General features: G+C 35.0%; 1 protein-coding gene and 1 long non-coding RNA gene across 4 annotated transcripts in view; one reads left to right on the forward strand and one right to left on the reverse strand.

Annotated features, from left to right (window-relative positions):
* The window catches only part of LOC129458095 (uncharacterized), a 61,129-nt gene extending 51,375 nt beyond the window's left edge, over positions 1-9,754 (forward strand). The window contains exons 3-4 of the long non-coding RNA XR_008649535.2: positions 4,798-4,874; positions 9,641-9,754. This is a non-coding gene — a long non-coding RNA (uncharacterized lncRNA). The remainder of the gene's footprint in view (positions 1-4,797; positions 4,875-9,640) is intronic.
* PIK3C3 (phosphatidylinositol 3-kinase catalytic subunit type 3) overlaps positions 1-17,139 on the reverse strand; it is a 763,308-nt gene that overhangs the window by 104,328 nt on the left and 641,841 nt on the right. For 2 of the 3 annotated variants that reach the window (XM_063645758.1, XM_063645868.1), the window contains one exon: positions 9,648-10,046. The gene's annotated coding sequence lies outside the window, so the exon portion shown is untranslated. Of the gene's footprint in view, positions 1-6,638; positions 10,047-17,139 lie in introns of those variants that run through there. The other variant, XM_063645688.1, reaches the window with a different exon arrangement.

Raw genomic sequence — 17,139 nt, forward strand, 5'->3', positions numbered from 1 at the left:
TTTCCAGAAAAAGGAATTTACTCAACAACTTTCTTACCATGGTGAAATTTTCTGTCTCTCTCTTTGTAGTACATCATCATTTATTAACTCCTACTATATGTAGAATAATCTGGTTGTCAGCATAGATACAAAAAACCTGAAAACATAATTGCTGGCTTGTGTAGTTTCCACAAAAGAAGAAAATTCTTGACAAGCATACAAAACACACACAAAAGATAGCATGTAAATAGAAGTAAATAAATCAATTAATTATAACACATATATTGAGTGTCCTTTCTCTGATAAATCTCACGTAAAATGCTATGTGACTAAGCCAAAGTCTTGCTCCCCCGCCTTCAATTCACAATATACCTGGAAGAAATAATAATGATGAAACAGTAGAGAATTCTATGGGGGAGTACTTAAAAATTCATCCACCGGGTAGCCGTAAACTGGTGATTTCAGAATAGGCAGACATGGATGTTAGCTATGAAGAAAATGCTTTATGGAAGAAGAATGGAATGGACATTCCCAGTTAGTGTTATCAGAACAGAGAAACACAGTGTGAAGAATGAGTAATTACATAAATTTGTTCTTCTTTTCCTCAAATTGACTATTTTTGTTTTTTTATTAATTGAGCCAACACTTTTTTTGTAACAAAGATCAAAGACTTCATTTAGGCATTAGTTACAATTCCACATTATTATAGATAAACACACAAAAAAAGATAGTTTGTTGAAAACACCAAAAATAAACATCTCATACCTAAACATGCTAATTTGAATGCATTTTGCAAACTTAGTGACAAATATGTCTCCAGAGAATCAACCTGAAGGTATCTTTCAATGGGATTCAAGGATTTTGTTTTGTTCTCATGGCAAAAGGGCCAGAGCTACAAAAAGAAAACAAACAGAAAACACCCAAAAAAGTCTCCATTATACATCTGAATGTGTAGTGTGTACTAACTCATAATTATTGAACACCTGCTATGATAGAGCACTGTTTTAACCTCCTTCTTGTCCAGACGTTAGTTTTAAAAAGTAAAATATAGAGAAACAGGCAAGAATAAAATCGAGTCAGTGACCAAATTAAACCCCTCAGCCATGGGAAAGCTACTGGAATTATTAATAAGGAGAAAAGCTTAGGAACATTTAGAAATGTATTATTTATTAAGGAACTGTCAGTGGGATTCATAAAAGGCAGGCTGTGAGTGAAAAATACGCTTGTTTGGGTTGAGTATATTACTGCAGACAGGCTGCAGATAAGCTGGAAACAAAGGGGAACATTAATCTGACTCTCAGGAAAGCATTTGTTATGGCAGCAACTATTGCAGTGGTTTTAAGCAAATGAATCACAATATGTGGTGAAAGTAAGTAGGAGTAATTAAAGAACAAGGGTTGTACATTGTCTCAACAATGATGTGAATTCAGTCATTTCAACTTGAAGCCAGCTAGAGGCAAAGCAGCAATCCCAGACCACCTGACTTGCTTCTTGGTAAACAAGAAAATGGATGAAACAACCAAATCCGTGAGGATTGTGGGGGGCGGGAAAAACCCTTGACTGGGCAATTGAATAGTGTAGCTTATTCATTAACAAGAAGTATGAGCAGTCTCAATGGGTGAGAGCCTCTCCCCATGCCCACAAATGACTAGATTGTGAACCTGCTAGCCAGGATCCATCATAATAGGGGAGAATTGTGTATCTCGAGCCACAAAAAGAAGACTGTTAAGTATTTGCTTATTCCACACATAAGCTGAAGAGTAAAGTTAAAGCCATATGCAATAGTGCAATAAACTCGGACATTAGTACAAGATCTGACTCTGGGTTCTGCTACTTATTACCTATATAACTTGGACTTATGGGTTGTACTCTAAATTTTTATCTACTATCCTGTCTCTTCACTACCCCCCCCTCTAACTCCTGTCTTCGATCATCAGCAGCTCTCATCTAGATTATTGCAGTAGTCTCCCACCCAGTCTATTCCTTCCTAACCTTTACCTTTTACAGCCTATTTGTCCGTACAGTAGCCAAAAAGAAACTGATCATACCTATCTTTCGTGATTTTCCATCTACTCAGTTTTCCTCATCTACATGCATGAGATAATGGCACCACTCTAGAAAGGGAGCCAAAGTCCTTGAGTCCCCTGCTTGGAAGAGTGTCAGCAGGGAAATTCTTCTCCTCCTCTATAGCACACTGAGACATGAGGTAATGACAGTTTTTCACTGAGTTAAGTCATGAGATTTGGGGGTGGGGGGTGTTTTGATGCTGCAGAATAGTTTGAATTAATCCAAAAATTAGTATCAAAACTGAGGTACCAATGAAACAAAATTCTAAAGCATATGATATTTGCTTAGAAGTTACCATCAGTTGGTAGGAAAGAGATACAGCAGATTTTTTCCAAGGGAGATTTTGGTTAAATGCAAAATATTTGCTAAAGCAGGTCACGTGATTACTGAGTTTCAGAGATTGAAAAACATAACAGTAGCTAAATGTTCACCAATCTTATTTAACCTTATGAGTGCACAAGAACATTGCATTTCAAACTTCCCTTGCATCTAAGTAAGATTATTTGACAGGACACTCAACAATGGAATGAGGGAAGAAAGAGAGTTTGCATATGGATTTTTCTGGCCTTTCTTCACCAACTATAGGTAATAGAAGAACCCACTTTCCAGAACCACAGCTAGAGAACAGCTAGATTTGCAAAGCTTTCTCTATAAATCCCACTGCCAAGCACTCATTTATCTAGTTCAGCTTTGCTAGTCTGGGGTAATATTCTTTTCACTTCCCATTGCTTGCTTATCTCATTCTCTAAATGGTTAAAATATGTGAAAACTAGAATTCTAAGCATGGCTACTTATCTGGGAAAATCCCATATCTATCTGTTCATTTGTTGATTATTTATTTGCTTAACAATATTTGATTGCTAATATATAAAAATCAAAATTTATCCTCAAAATTTACAGTCAAGTAGATAGAGTTACAACCTAGTATCAGTTAAGAAGAATATCCCTAGATTAAAATATCTACTACCTGCCTCAGTCTTCCAGCCCTATACCTTCTGTCCTAATATCTGCAGTGTCTGAATAGAAGAAAGTTAAAGGGAATATACAGAAATTACCTTGATGCTACAGAAAAGCAGAAAAGAGAACAAAATAGTCAAGTTATCTTAAATTTCCAGCTTCAAATTTCTGTGGTATGGACAAAAAGTTGAGGAGGCAAACGTATCTTCACAAATTCTTTCAAGTGGGCAGGGGTATTTTGATTATTGAGTTAAACAACAAGCAAGAAGTCAGTTATAATTATCCACTGACCCCACCTATCCCCTAGGAAAACCTCTAATTGTTTTATAGTCAACAAATTTCAGGCAATAGATTAACTCCTGGGCCTCAGTCATTTATTGCTATTAAATGTGTTCTTTATTTGTTCTTAATGTAGATGTTATGAAGTTTCTGTTCCCATTTCTTTTCTTTGTGCACTTTAAATTCTCATTCTGATCTATTTTATTGACTCCACTAGCTTCAACAGAGATGCATGCCGAGACCTCACAGACATAGCTTTTTAGCTCACACAATTCTCCTTATCACAATTCCCACTTATGCAATTCCAAGTTGGCTATCCCAATCTTGACAGTCTGATAGAGACTCCATAGTACTCTGTGTGCCAATAACAAAGCACATCTTTTTTTTACTTCCAAATAGATCATTGCTTTTATTATTTCTCTCTTTGATACTGAGAATCTAATTCTCTCCATCAGCCAGGCTTGAAATCTTAGAAGCACCTTGTAGTACTTTCTTTTCTTGAGTACATTCCCAATAAAGTGTTCTTTCTAAAACACCATATAACTTCCTCTTGAATTTTTCTGAATAGTTTGATTTACAGCAAGAATTATCTTCATTATCTTTATCATTATCATATAATGTATATTTAATCACCTACATGCCAGAAATTGTACTAAGAACTTTATATTTAATCTTCAAGGCAATTCTAAGGGTTGGTTACTATTCTTATACCCATATTATAGATGAAAAAATCTACAGCTAGGAGAATTAAACAAGTTTTTCAAGATAATATACCTAGTAAAGTGTTAGGAAAATTTTCTTCTTGTAAAGCAGAATATAAAAAGAAAACAGGCATTGAGGTCAGATGTATTTATGCACACTTTGATTCTGCTCTATATTTCCTTAGTGTAGCTATTTAATATTTCTTAGCTTTGGTCACCTCATCTACAAAATGAAGATAATAATAGAATTGTAATGAGAATTAAGCATAGACAAAGCATCTGAAGCAATGAAAGCAGTTTTTAAATGTAAATTCTCTTTTCTGTAGTAGAAAAAGTCAAATTGACCAATTGAGCCTGTTTTGGTCAACTAATCTGAATATGAGAATTTCTGGGATCTCTAAACCTTATTTAAGAAGCCAGTATACATGAATGCAGCTTTTGGCCTCCTGTCTTAGTATTCAGATTTAAATCTTGGCATTTAAAAATGTTAAATTAATGACTGATCAATTCCAAATAAATTACCATCTTTAGAGATGATGCTAATCAATGGAGGACATGGCATGGTTGGTTTGAGAAAGGCCTCATTTGACATTGAAGAAGATGGGATAATAATGGTTTAGTATTTGTGATTTCTACTCCATGTCATTAAAACAGCAAACTTAATAGCTCTAATTAAGCCTTTTGATGCTACTACTACTACCAAGCTGATGATGGTAATCATGTTATTATGAATATTATATTAATAATAAAACTGAATCTTTTAGAAATAAAGTACTGATAACAATAACAATTTAATAGTATCTATATTCTTCAGGTATCATCAGAGAAGGTGCAATATCAAGCATGAACTATGTGAGGCCACAGACTAGCACACTAGTCACAGAAGGAGAGGTAGGCTTTCAACATAAGGTAACTGGCTGGGAACAGAAAACAAAAGAGCAGGGTGGGAGTTACCTAAAAATATCTAAAGGTAGATGTTCCTCAGTGGTTAGAATTATGAAATGAGTCTGCATCGGAGATGCAACCCTATGGTACCTCAGGGATATGCAGGTAAATTTACCCATATCCAGGCAGAGTATCTGCACAATAATATCATGACACCAGAAAATGAAGCATAGAGTTGAGGATCTTATGGTATAAGATCCAAAAATAGGATTGAGTACATAAGCAAAGATTCCAAGTAGCAAAGGACAAGTCTCTCAGCAGTCAATGGAATTCTCTCCTTGGCTTTCTCTTCATTATATAGTTCATTAAGGATTGACAGAAGACATTTTAGTATGACTTTAAGAACAAGCTAACACAACAGATGTCAGATTGTATATTCAAATGATATATAATGGCTGGAACCTAGGCAAAAATAAGCCAGGATAAATGTAACATAGAAAATGTAAGTGTTATCATTTAAAAAAGAGTAGATATCAATACTACAAGAATTATTACATTATAAAAATAAGAATTAAATACACTTGTCAGGGATCAGGGTTTTCTAAAACTCGACCCATGCATGCATTAAAATAATCAGCCTAAAAGCTTGATTTGTATTTGATTAGAATTAAAAGACACTATATGTCACAATGGTATTTGATGACAAGCCCTGAAATGAAAATATCTTGACTTAAATACCGTGCTGGCCATTAGTAGTCTTATCAACACAAAGAATAGGAAGAGTAGATTTGCATTCTAGTGATCGTGAGAGTCAAGTGAACACAGAGCTTTTAAGAGACAAGTCAGGTTGAGAGAAATGCCATATATGAAACTTATTAAATTTAACTCTGAAAAAAAGTTCAAACTTTATAAAAGTGTACAGTTGGTAATGTCTGGCTCAACAGTCTTAAGAGAAAGATATGGGACTTTCTAATCATGCAAGCTCACTATGAGTCAATCGTGAAGGTGGTACATTCCATGAAGTTCTGCAATTGTCAGATAACATCTAAGTAATCATGGTTCTTTCTGTCTAACACATTTAAAATGTAAAATTCTAAAATGAGCTCATGCATAAAAAGATAAACTGTATTAATGAGGCAGTCCAGAAAGCTGAATAACAAATACTTGAAGAACATGAAGATGAATAGATAGCTCTCAGAAGACGCAATATATTCAAATAAGTTTACATGTTTACTTCTTTATTTGTCTATTTGTTTCTCTAAGAACAGAAATAGAATGCAAGGGAGAAAATTACGAGACAGTTCATTCATTTTGTTTTCAAAATGTAAAGGGACTACCTATCATTTAGAATTGTACAAAAATAGTATAGGTTTTTTCATAAGATATCAGTTGACAGCACTGAAAATATTCAAGGCCATCTATAACTGGTCCTAAAGGAAAAAAGTTGAGCTCTAAGTTAACTAGTCTTTGGAAATTTGTGATTCTGTGCATGGCATGTAGAACTTAGAGACTGGTGATATTTTTGTGTGGTCTCTAAACTGTTGCCCATTAGCCAGTTCATGCTCACCTGTCCTCTAAGCTAATCACAAATTTGCATCCAGATTATATAAATGTCAAGGTCACAGAAAAATATGAATGCAGCCAAAATTAGCTATGCTTTCTAAAATGTTTGTTCCACCCATAAAGGCTTTGCTTAATTATAGAAATAAAGACTTTTGTTTGTTCATCATAAAAAAAAATCTATCCAATACTTTTTCTTTTTCTTACTATTATTTATCCTCACTCCCAGATCCACTTTGCCTAAACTAACTGGCCACTGCAAATCAAGATAAGAAAAGCAAGCTTACTTTCAGTACAAAATTGTACAGACAGACACTGAATTCAGTCTTCTTCTTGGGTCCTTTCTCTGGCTCAAAGTTAAGATGTTCTTGTAATGTTCCATTTAGGAGCTTAATATTTTTCTGATAAAGTGATTATAAAGTTTACATGTTTAATTAATTTGCAGCTAAATAATGTAGGCCCTGCTCTTCTCAGTGAAGGAGGAAAACTAACAACAATAGAGGGAAGTTTTTCTTTTCAAACATGAGACAAGAAAGAGACCAAAAAGTTTATTGATTCTAATTTCATCATGTTATAGCTAACATTAGCCAATGAAAGTGCCAGGACTAAAACTCCTGTCTTCTAATTCCTAATCCAATGTTCTTTGTACACAGTATAATTTGCAAAACACCTTTATTTGTTACTTCATTTGACGCTCAAAAACGTCTCTGAAGTTACCTAATAAGAAAACTGAAACTTAAACTCACAGATTTAAAATATAGTTCAAGTTATATTTAAAATATAAGTTTAAATCAGCTGGTTCCTCAATTTTATCTTTAGCCCTTACCTGTTGCTGGATACCAAACTCATATATCTACCTGCCCTCATGACATATCTAATTAAATATCTACTTTGTATCTCAAACATAACATGCCAAAATAAAATCTCAATTTCCTTATCCATCCTCTACTCTTACCCAGCAGAACCGTGGGCTTTCAAATCTTAATAGATGATACCAGTGTTTAGACCAAAAATCTAACCATTATCCTTGAGTCTTCTTTTTTTATTATCCCCAATATCTCAATCATTAAGCACATCTGTTAACTACCAGCAATACATATCTCAAATCTATTCAATCCTTTCAGCTCCATGACTACTAGTCCAAGCCACCTTCATTTCTTGCCCAGGTTATCACTGTATTGTTCTGCCTGGTCACTCTGCTTTCACTATTGCCCATCTGCAATTTATTCTTCACAAAGCAGTCATGAAAGTATTTATGAAATGCTAATCATATTTTGATAGACCTCTGCTGTAAATTGTTTGTGGATTTGTACCTGTACAAAACAAAACATAAACTTATGTAGTGTGACTTGATCCCGTTCTTGTTTTCCAAATTGATTATATACTTCCCTCTAGCCACTGGCTTTGTTTTGTTTTGTTTTGTTTTTTGACAAGTTCAACTTGAGCCCTTAGGTCCTTTACATTAGCTCTTTCCCCATCTGGAATGCTCTTTTCCTATTTTTCAACTATCCAACATAAAGTAACCACCTAGCGATCCTCTAGCACAAAGACCACTCACAGTAACCACGTACAGGAATACCAAAAGGAAAATTTAAGTCAGTTAATACTTAAAAGTTCAGCCAATAATAACCACTGAATGGTTACTCCTGTAAAGATGATATGCTAGATCCTGAAGGTCCCAATCCGATATAATAGACATGAGGTAATCTTGATCAAGTGATACAAAGAAACCATATATAAAGAATATTTTAAAAGCTTTGACTACTAAATCTTAATTAAGATGTACATACATGTGCAAAGATCTCAGAAAAAAAAAATAACACCGCTAATTTCACGCCAAGCTCCAAGCAAAGCACTTTATATGTGTAACTCATTGAATCATTACACTAGCCTTGTGAGTTAGGGAAAATGTACAAATGAAGACACTGAGATACAAGAGAGGTTAGAAAACTGTCGTTTCAAATTTAGACTTTGGACATCTTCAAGCTTACCAAGTAGTGACTACTTCATAGAGAGATTATACAAACATACACTTCTATCCCAAGGGCAGTCTATAACATCCCCCTCTGTCTCACATCCTTGCCACCTCTTGACATTGTCATAAATTTTTACTTTTGCCAAAATGCTGAATGTGAAATGAAAGGTTTTATGGCTTAGTTTGAATTTGCCTGATTAATAATGAGCTTGAGAATTACTTCATGTTTTTTGGCCATTAATGTTTCCTTTTCTGTGAAATATACGTTTGCTTTAGTTTTAAGCTGTGTATATAGTTACTTATTTGACTCATAGGAGTTCTTTATATACTCTAGATTCAAATTTTTTGTTGATTTTATGTGTGGCAAATATTTAATTGTATAGCTTGTATTTTCACTTTAAAATATGTATCTTGTTGAATTAAAAATTTAAATTATAACTTAACTGAATTCATTTTAAAATTCCTATGTAGTTTATACTTTAAAAAAGTTATTCTGTTCTCAAATGCAATAAATGCATTTTTCTGATAGTTTTCAAGTTTTGCATTTCACATGTAACTCTTCAATCTTAGGTTTAATTATTGCACATGGCATGAGGTAAGCACCTAAATTTATATTTTCCCTAATGAAAAACCAATTGCCTCATTACTTTTTATTAAAGGACCCATTCTTTTCCCTGACTGATCTGTATTCCACCTCTGTCATATAGCAAGAGTGTGTATGTGCAAGAGCCTGTTTCTGAATTCAATTTTATGTTTCATTGGGTTATTTGTCCTTCCAGGTGAATTTCACCCTCTCTTAAATTATGACAGAATATACAGGCAGTACAACATCATGCTTAAAAGAGTAGTCTCTGGGACCACATTACTTTTGTTTGATTTCTAGTTCCATCATTGCTAGCTGTGTGACCCAGAGCAAGTTGCCTAAGTTGGCTAACCTCTGTTGTCTCCCTTTTTCTTCCTTGTAAAATGGCGATAATAACTCTACCCATTCCAAAGGTTATTTATGTGTATTAAGTCAATACACATTTAAAACAAACAAATATAACAGTGTCAGGGGTGCAATAATGTTTAGAATAAGTTAATATTGCCTTATTTTTTAAAACTAAATCCATTTCTTTCAGACTCAAGATAGCTAGGCAAAAGAAGTAAAATCTGTTATTACATAGGCAAATAAAAACCACTTTCATTTTGTCCTCTTTCTGTTTTCAAAATGTAATTAATATCATTATCTTGTTAGGTCATACCTGCTGTCCTCAAACCTGCTGTCATTTCTCCATGAAGAATTGTCCTTGAGGAGCGATTTGGCCCCTGGCCCTGGCCTGCTGCCAGCCTTCTGCTTATTTCCTTGGACCCGCTGTGTGATGTATTGTTTCCAGATTCAGTATTGTTTAATGTTCATACACCAAACACTAATCGAGGTTTCCAGGAGCTTATTCCTCCAAGTCAACCCTGTGCCAGTGCTGGGTCCAATCTGTCCAAGGCCCCATGGGAAACCATCCATCCAAATCCAGGGATGCATGAGCTTGGCTGTCTGGATGGGAAACTAGATCTCCCCTATGGTCCACTTGGCCTTTAAGTCTTTGGCCTTGAAAAATCCAAGACTTAGGAGACTTAGAAGATAAGACTTTTAGGAGAAGGTCCATCTGTGAATGAAAGCAAAAACAAAAACACTCCAAATGGTTGTTTTGTCTCAGTTAACAATAGGGGCAGAGATGTTAAAAGAAATAGTAAGCGACCATTTCCTTCAGGTTGCAATATGTTCCATGTGCTGCACCTGAGGCATAATAAACAATAAATATGTATTGAGTGAATGAATGATAATAATAATAATAGTATTACATTTTACCTCCATGAGCTTCCTTTTCCAAAAGGTTTTCTCACACATCTCATTTTAAATTTATAAACATGGAAAATAATGCTCATTATACACTCTCCATATGAACTTCATTTTTGCCATTTGAAAAGTGAAGAAAGGAAAAATATATGGATTTTAGCAAAGTTACACAACTACTTGTCTCCTGCCTTGATTATTCATTTAGTGATTATTGAATGTCTGTCTTCCAGGAACTGCTAGCTACTAGAAATGCAAAGATATTTAAAATAAGGTTCTTGATCCCTTCCTTCCTTGCCCATTCACCTCGTTTCAAATCATAGCTGTGAAATAGGTATGTAAATATATAAGTATAAAACAAACTTGTAAATGCTATTACAGAAATATGTACAAAGCACTGAGAAGACCAATATGATAAAGGGACAAATTCTATTTAGAAGGGCTAAGAAAAGTCTTAAAAAATCAATAGAACTTCCAAGATAAATAAATGAAGTGCATTAAAGATAGAGAAAAGCATACACGAGCAAGATGGTTTTGTCTTCAGGAACGGAATATGGGCTTCTATTGGGATTTTTTTTTTTAATGAGGATAAATGCAGGGTGGGCTTAAAGGGGTTGAAAAATTTAAAAGAAATAAGTAACTGTTACAAATACCATCAATAATGGTCATGAACAACAAATAAAATAAAAAGTGAAAATATAAATTTTATAATACAGATATTAGGTACAGTATTTCTCATTTTATGACATATAGTGGACCATTGGTTTCCTTCCAGCATCTATTCTCTCTTCCTCTATCCTTGTAGATCCATGATTTTATTCAAGTATCAATCCTACCCATGCACCTCATGGTGAACCCATCCACAAATCTGGTGGTGAGTCTGATTGGTCTAGAGATAATTCCTCTCCCTTCACAGTGATTGATTCAAATTTTTATAGGTAATCCAACTGAGATCAATAATAAAAGATCAATATTTGTTGAAAAATAATCTTCCTGATTAATAAAGCTAACATTGTTTTCCTTGGATGCCATCTTATTCTAGGAATTAATATCTCCTCTAAAGCCTGAGGATGGTGCCAACACTGTGTAGAGGAGAGAATTAGAAAATTTAGGTAAAGAGATTCGCAGATGAATTAAGTCCATGCCTGAAGTCTGACTTTTTGCTGTACTTTCTCTTATGTAAGCCAAAAACATTTTTTATGGCTTTAGCTAGTTTGAGTTTAGTCTCCATTACTTGCAACATAAAGCATCCTGAAAATGTCTTAATTTTTTTAAATTATGCTTTACATTCTGGGATACATGTGCAGAACATGCAGGTTACATAGGTATACACATGCCAGGGTGGTTCCCTGTACCCATCAACCCATCATCTACATTAGGTATTTCTCCTAATACTATCCCTCCCCCAGCCCCCCACACCCCAACAGGCCCTGATATGTGATGTTCCCCTCCCTGTGTCCATGCGTTCTCATTGTTCAACTCCCACTTATGAGTGAGAACATGCAGTGTTTGGTTTTCTGTCCTTGTGTTAGTTTGCTGAGAATGATGGTTTCCAGCTTCATCCATGTCCCTGCAAAGGACATGAACTCATCCTTTTTTATGGCTGCATAGTATTCCATGGTATATATGTGAAGCATTTTCTTTATCCAGTCTATCATGGATGGGCATTTGGGTTGGTTCCAAGTCTTTGCTACTGTGAACAGTGCCACAATAAACATACGAGTGCATGTGTCTTTATAGTAGAATGATTTCTAATTCTTGGGGTATATACCCAGTAATGGAATTGCTGGGTCAAATAGTATTTCTTGTTCTAGATCCTTGAGGAATCACCACACTGTCTTCCGCAATGGTTGAACTAATTTACACTCCCACCAACAGTGTAAAAGCATTCCTATTTCTCCATATCCTCTCCAGCATCTGTTGTTTCCTGACTGTTTAATGATCGCCATTTTAACTGGCGTGAGATGGTATTTCATTGTGGTTTTGATTTGCATTTCTCTAGTGACCAGTGATGATCAGCATTTTTTCATAAGTTTGTTACTCTCTACATTATTGAAGATAATTATGCTAAAGGGAAAAAACATTTTCTACTTCTAGGAAAAAAATCTGATAATTATGTAGCCATATCATTATTTATCAATGTGGACAACTCAATGAATATATTTCTGCAAGCCAACCAATCAGTGACAGCACTTTGCTTTAAAAGTTAGGCAGTCAGAAGTAGACTAACACTTATGAACATGCTTCTGAATGTTAACTAATGAAGAAGTCTCATTTGATCAGGCATACATCTGTAGTTAAAAACAACTCACTCTCACCTCTAAAAGTCTGGCAGACTCTGAATTCCTCCCTTCCTAAAAATCTTACACATAAAATTTATGTTTAAGATCAAAGTCCTGCTCTGCTCTAAAAGCATATGTTTGACCAGCATAGGCTTTTTCACTTAAATAAGCAATATGCTATTTTTCTTCTTTTTGTTTTGTGTTTGGGGTATTGATTGGTGGTCTCATCCTTTGTTAGTTACCTGGAGATTAGAACATACTGAGAGTATATCATTTTTGGACATATTACTGTTTTATATGCCGTGTAAGAATGTCTGGTCAATGTTTGGATATTGTCTTCTGACACCTCCTTCTTCATAAAAAGGGTTCTGACAATCAAACATTTACTTTTTCCAAAGGTGCAATGTAGACAAAGTGATACTTGCAGATATTGCTCACTTAGTTCTCAGAATATTTATTAGGTTAAACAAATAATCTTGTAACATAAGATTAAGTCTTTTCATTTAAAAATGAGACTATAATTTACTAATGCTTGAGTGTGTTTTGAAATGCTTTCACTGATATTTAAGCAGATTTACTACTGCAGACATACTCTATTGAAAAAAATTATCTGAGGTATACATTAGTAAAAAAATGTTATATAAAGAATCACCTATCTCATTTGATTCACAGGCTGGATTATTTTGTTTTGAATTATTTAATATCTGGTTAACTTGTAAAGATACTCTATGTCTGCTATTGTATCTTTATTTTATTTTTATTTATTATTTTTTTTTTTTGAGACAGAGTCTTGCTCTGTCACCCAGGCTGGAGTGCAGTGGCGCGATCTCGGCTCACTGCAAGCTCCGCCTCCCGGGTTCACGCCATTCTCCTGCCTCAGCCTCTCCGAGTAGCTGGGACTACAGGCGCCCGCCACCACGCCCGGCTAATTTTTTGTATTTTTGGTAGAGACGGGGTTTCACCGTGGTCTCGATCTCCTGACCTCGTAATCCGCCCGCCTCGGCCTCCCAAAGTGCTGGGATTACAAGCGTGAGCCGCCGCGCCCGGCCAAGCAAGAATTTTATGTCTTCTCTATAACCAAGATATTACTACAATCAGTATAAATCTGTATATTGATGAGCAGCCCTCAGTTGCCTATACAAACAATTGATCTTTATGTATATCACTCAATAAATCTCTTGTTCATGTAGCAAAGCAGGCAGACATAATACTGCAATCTACAAAATGTGATTTAGGAGTTGTCCTGACCAAAAACACCTTCCTCAAACACACCTGAATAATGCTGGATAGAGTTTAAAATACATTATGTCAGCTGGTCACAGTGGCTCACGGCTGTAATCCCAGCACTTTGGGAGGATGAGGCGGGTGGATGATTTGAGCCCAGGAGTTCAAGAGCATCCTGGGCAATATTGCAAAACCCCGCCTCTACAAAAAGTACAAAAATTAGCCAGGTGTGGTGGCGCATGCCTGTAGTCTCATCTACTCAGGAGGCTGAAGTGGGAGGATCAACTGAGCCCAGGAAGTTAAGGCTGCAGTGAGCTGTGATCATGACATTGCACTCCAGCCTAGACAACACAGTGAGACCCTCTCTTAAAATAAATATAAATAAATAAATAAATAAACACAAAGACAACACATCAAGCTACAAGAATTTACAATTAAGTTAGTGAATAAGATTAATTTCACCTGTTTTAGGAAGACCAATGGGCTTCACTAAAACAAGAGTTATCTAATGGGAGAGGAGGGGGGTCTTCTTATATTGCTGTAAGAGGAGAATAATAATAGTGTCTTAAAGTCAATTCTACATAGCAGGTAATCCTCAAAGCGGGTCAGCATAGCAAGTATGCAGTCAGCCCTTGTCCACCATTAGTTACCTGTGAGAGTCAGGCAAATGGAAAATTGACTTGCCTGAGGTTAGTAGCAGCTCGCCTGCCCAGTGTGAAAATTAGTATGTTAGAATTCCAATAAAATAAAGATTCTCCAGCTTTCTCTCACTTTAAAATATACTTCAGTAAGGATTACTGGCAAATGAAGCACTTTATTATCTATGGAGAAAGACAGGCCATTTGATTCAAGTTAACTTTCACCAAGAAGCTTTAGTACTCAGCTCTGCATGACCAACTTCGAATAGGGAAAATGATGTAAAAATTATTTGGATTATTCAAGTAAATGTTGACATAAGACATAATAGATAGGGTTAAGAGACACAGGGATATAACAAAAAAATACATCTGTAGTTTATGTGATAGTGTTTAAAGAGATAGATATGTTAGGTTTCAGAAATTTACACTGTCCCAGTTTGAACTACAAAATTGTACCAGATCCTATTCATTTGCACATTAATAAAAATGACCATTTTTCAATAATGTTAAAGTATATAAGCGGAATTCAAAATGATTTTAAGTACTTTTTCCATGGAATTATTGACATTCATGCAACCCATCATCTAAGTGAATTTCTTTACAAAGTAGCTATTTGAATTGGCTCTTGAAACTCAAATTTGAATTCCTTTTAGTTGAAAATTTAGAAAACGCAAAAAAAATAAAAATAAAAAACCCTACATTTCCTTGATTTAATTTCAACTAGGATTTGGATGTGATTCAGGTTCCCCTAATTTGATGCACTTGGATATCAGCTGAAAAGGCAGATGTGTGGAGGAGGCTAATTCCTCTGCTGTAGCATTTGGTGAGGGGCATCTTTGCAACAGCCAGTCTCTGTGTCCCAGTGCCTCACCAACAACTTGGTGGTAAAGAGGGCCAGCTGTGGTGGTAGAAATAGTGTCAGTGGTTGCAGCAGTATCTCTTTGACTTCTGGAATCCTCACTCAGGTAGTGAGGCCTGGAAATCAACTATCCAAAGATGGTAATAATTTTTGGAGCGCTCAACTACATCTAGTAAACCTCTTTCTGTTTGAAATGCCTAAAATGGTGTCTTATTTCCTAACTGAAGCTGGATTGAGACATCTTAGCTCACAAGTTACTTCTGCTTTTTCAATTATTTGTGGTTTTAAAGATCAAAAAATTAAAAAACCTAACAAAAGCTAGATTATACATCTACTAAAAAAAAATGTTTAAAATCAGAGCTTCCTCCTATCCTAGACTCCTATCATATTGTCTTTCATATTGCATTAGAAATATCCATGGACATGCTTATCATATCACTGTATTGTGACTCCTGAAGGAGAACAATTTTCAAATTTGTTTTTAACTTTCTAAAACTTTCTTCACATTAAATTGCTAATTCTTTTTCTACTTTCCCTCTGGGTGTATACAAATGTAGAGGTTTCATAGATACTCCTTGCATGCTCTAGGAGCTCATGCAAACAAGGCTAAGGACATCTTAATTCAGAGCAGAATTCCCAACCAGAGGCACATTTGCCTCTCAGGGCATATTTGACAATACCTGGAAACATTTTTGATCCCTACAATTGGGGTTGAGGATACTCCTGACAACTAGTAGGTGAGGGTTGGAAACCCCGCTAAACATTCTACCTTGCACAGAACAATCACCCATAGCAATGAACTATCTGTCCCAAAATATAAATAGTGCCAAGGTTGGGGAACCCTGAATGAAAGTAGAATACATAAATAATTTGCATTAAATAAATAAGGGCACATTGGTAAAACACAGAAAAGAAAAAAGCTGACTGGGCAATTCTATCTAAGCCTTATGTTGAAAAGAACTAGAAAAAAACTTCATAAATAAATATGAATACATTTTCTTATTTATTTGTTGAGATTAAAATAAATTTATCCATTCTGAAGCATTTTGAAGCATTTAACCATTTTGAATCATGAACCGTTTTGAACCATTTTGAAACAATTTAGTAGGACATTCACAATGTTATATAGCCATGACCTCTATTTTAATTTCCAAACATTTTCATTATCCCAAAAGAAAAAAAAAAAACTGTACCCATTAAATAGTAACTCTCCATTTCCCTCTGCCCCCAGTCCTTGGCAAACACCACTCTAATTCCTGTATCTATGGATTCGCCTTCTCTGTTTTCTATAATGGAATCACACAATATGTGACCCTTTGTATCTTTCACTTAGCAAAATATTTTGGAGATTTATTCATGTAATAGTACATATGAGTATTAACTTTTTTATAACTGAATACTATGCTGTTTTATATGTACACAAAACTTTGTTTATTCATTCACTTATTTATGTATATTTGAGTCGTTTTCATGTTTTGGCTATTGTGAACAATGATACTCCAAATGTGAGTGTACAAGTCTTTGCTCAAGCATCAGCTTTTAATTATTTGGGGTTTATATCTAGAAGTGAAACTACTAGATCATGTGATAATTCTATGTTTAACTCTTTGAGGACCTGCCAAACTGTTTTCTACAGTGGCTAAAACATTTTACATTTCTACCAGCAACATATGAGTGTTCTAATTTCTCCACCTTGCCAACAATTGTTATTTCCTATTTTTTTTTTAGTGCCATTCTATTGGGTGTGAAATTGTATCTCATTGTAGTTTGTTTTGCATTTTACTAATGACTACTGTTGTTAAGCATTTTTTAATGGGTTTGTTGGCCACTTGTATATGTTCTTCACAGAATGCCTATTCAAATTCTTTGCCTATTTTTGAATTGGGTTATTTGTCTTTTTTC

This window comes from Symphalangus syndactylus, chromosome 1 (genome assembly GCF_028878055.3).
Source record: "Symphalangus syndactylus isolate Jambi chromosome 1, NHGRI_mSymSyn1-v2.1_pri, whole genome shotgun sequence".
Taxonomy (NCBI): Eukaryota; Metazoa; Chordata; class Mammalia; order Primates; family Hylobatidae; genus Symphalangus; species Symphalangus syndactylus.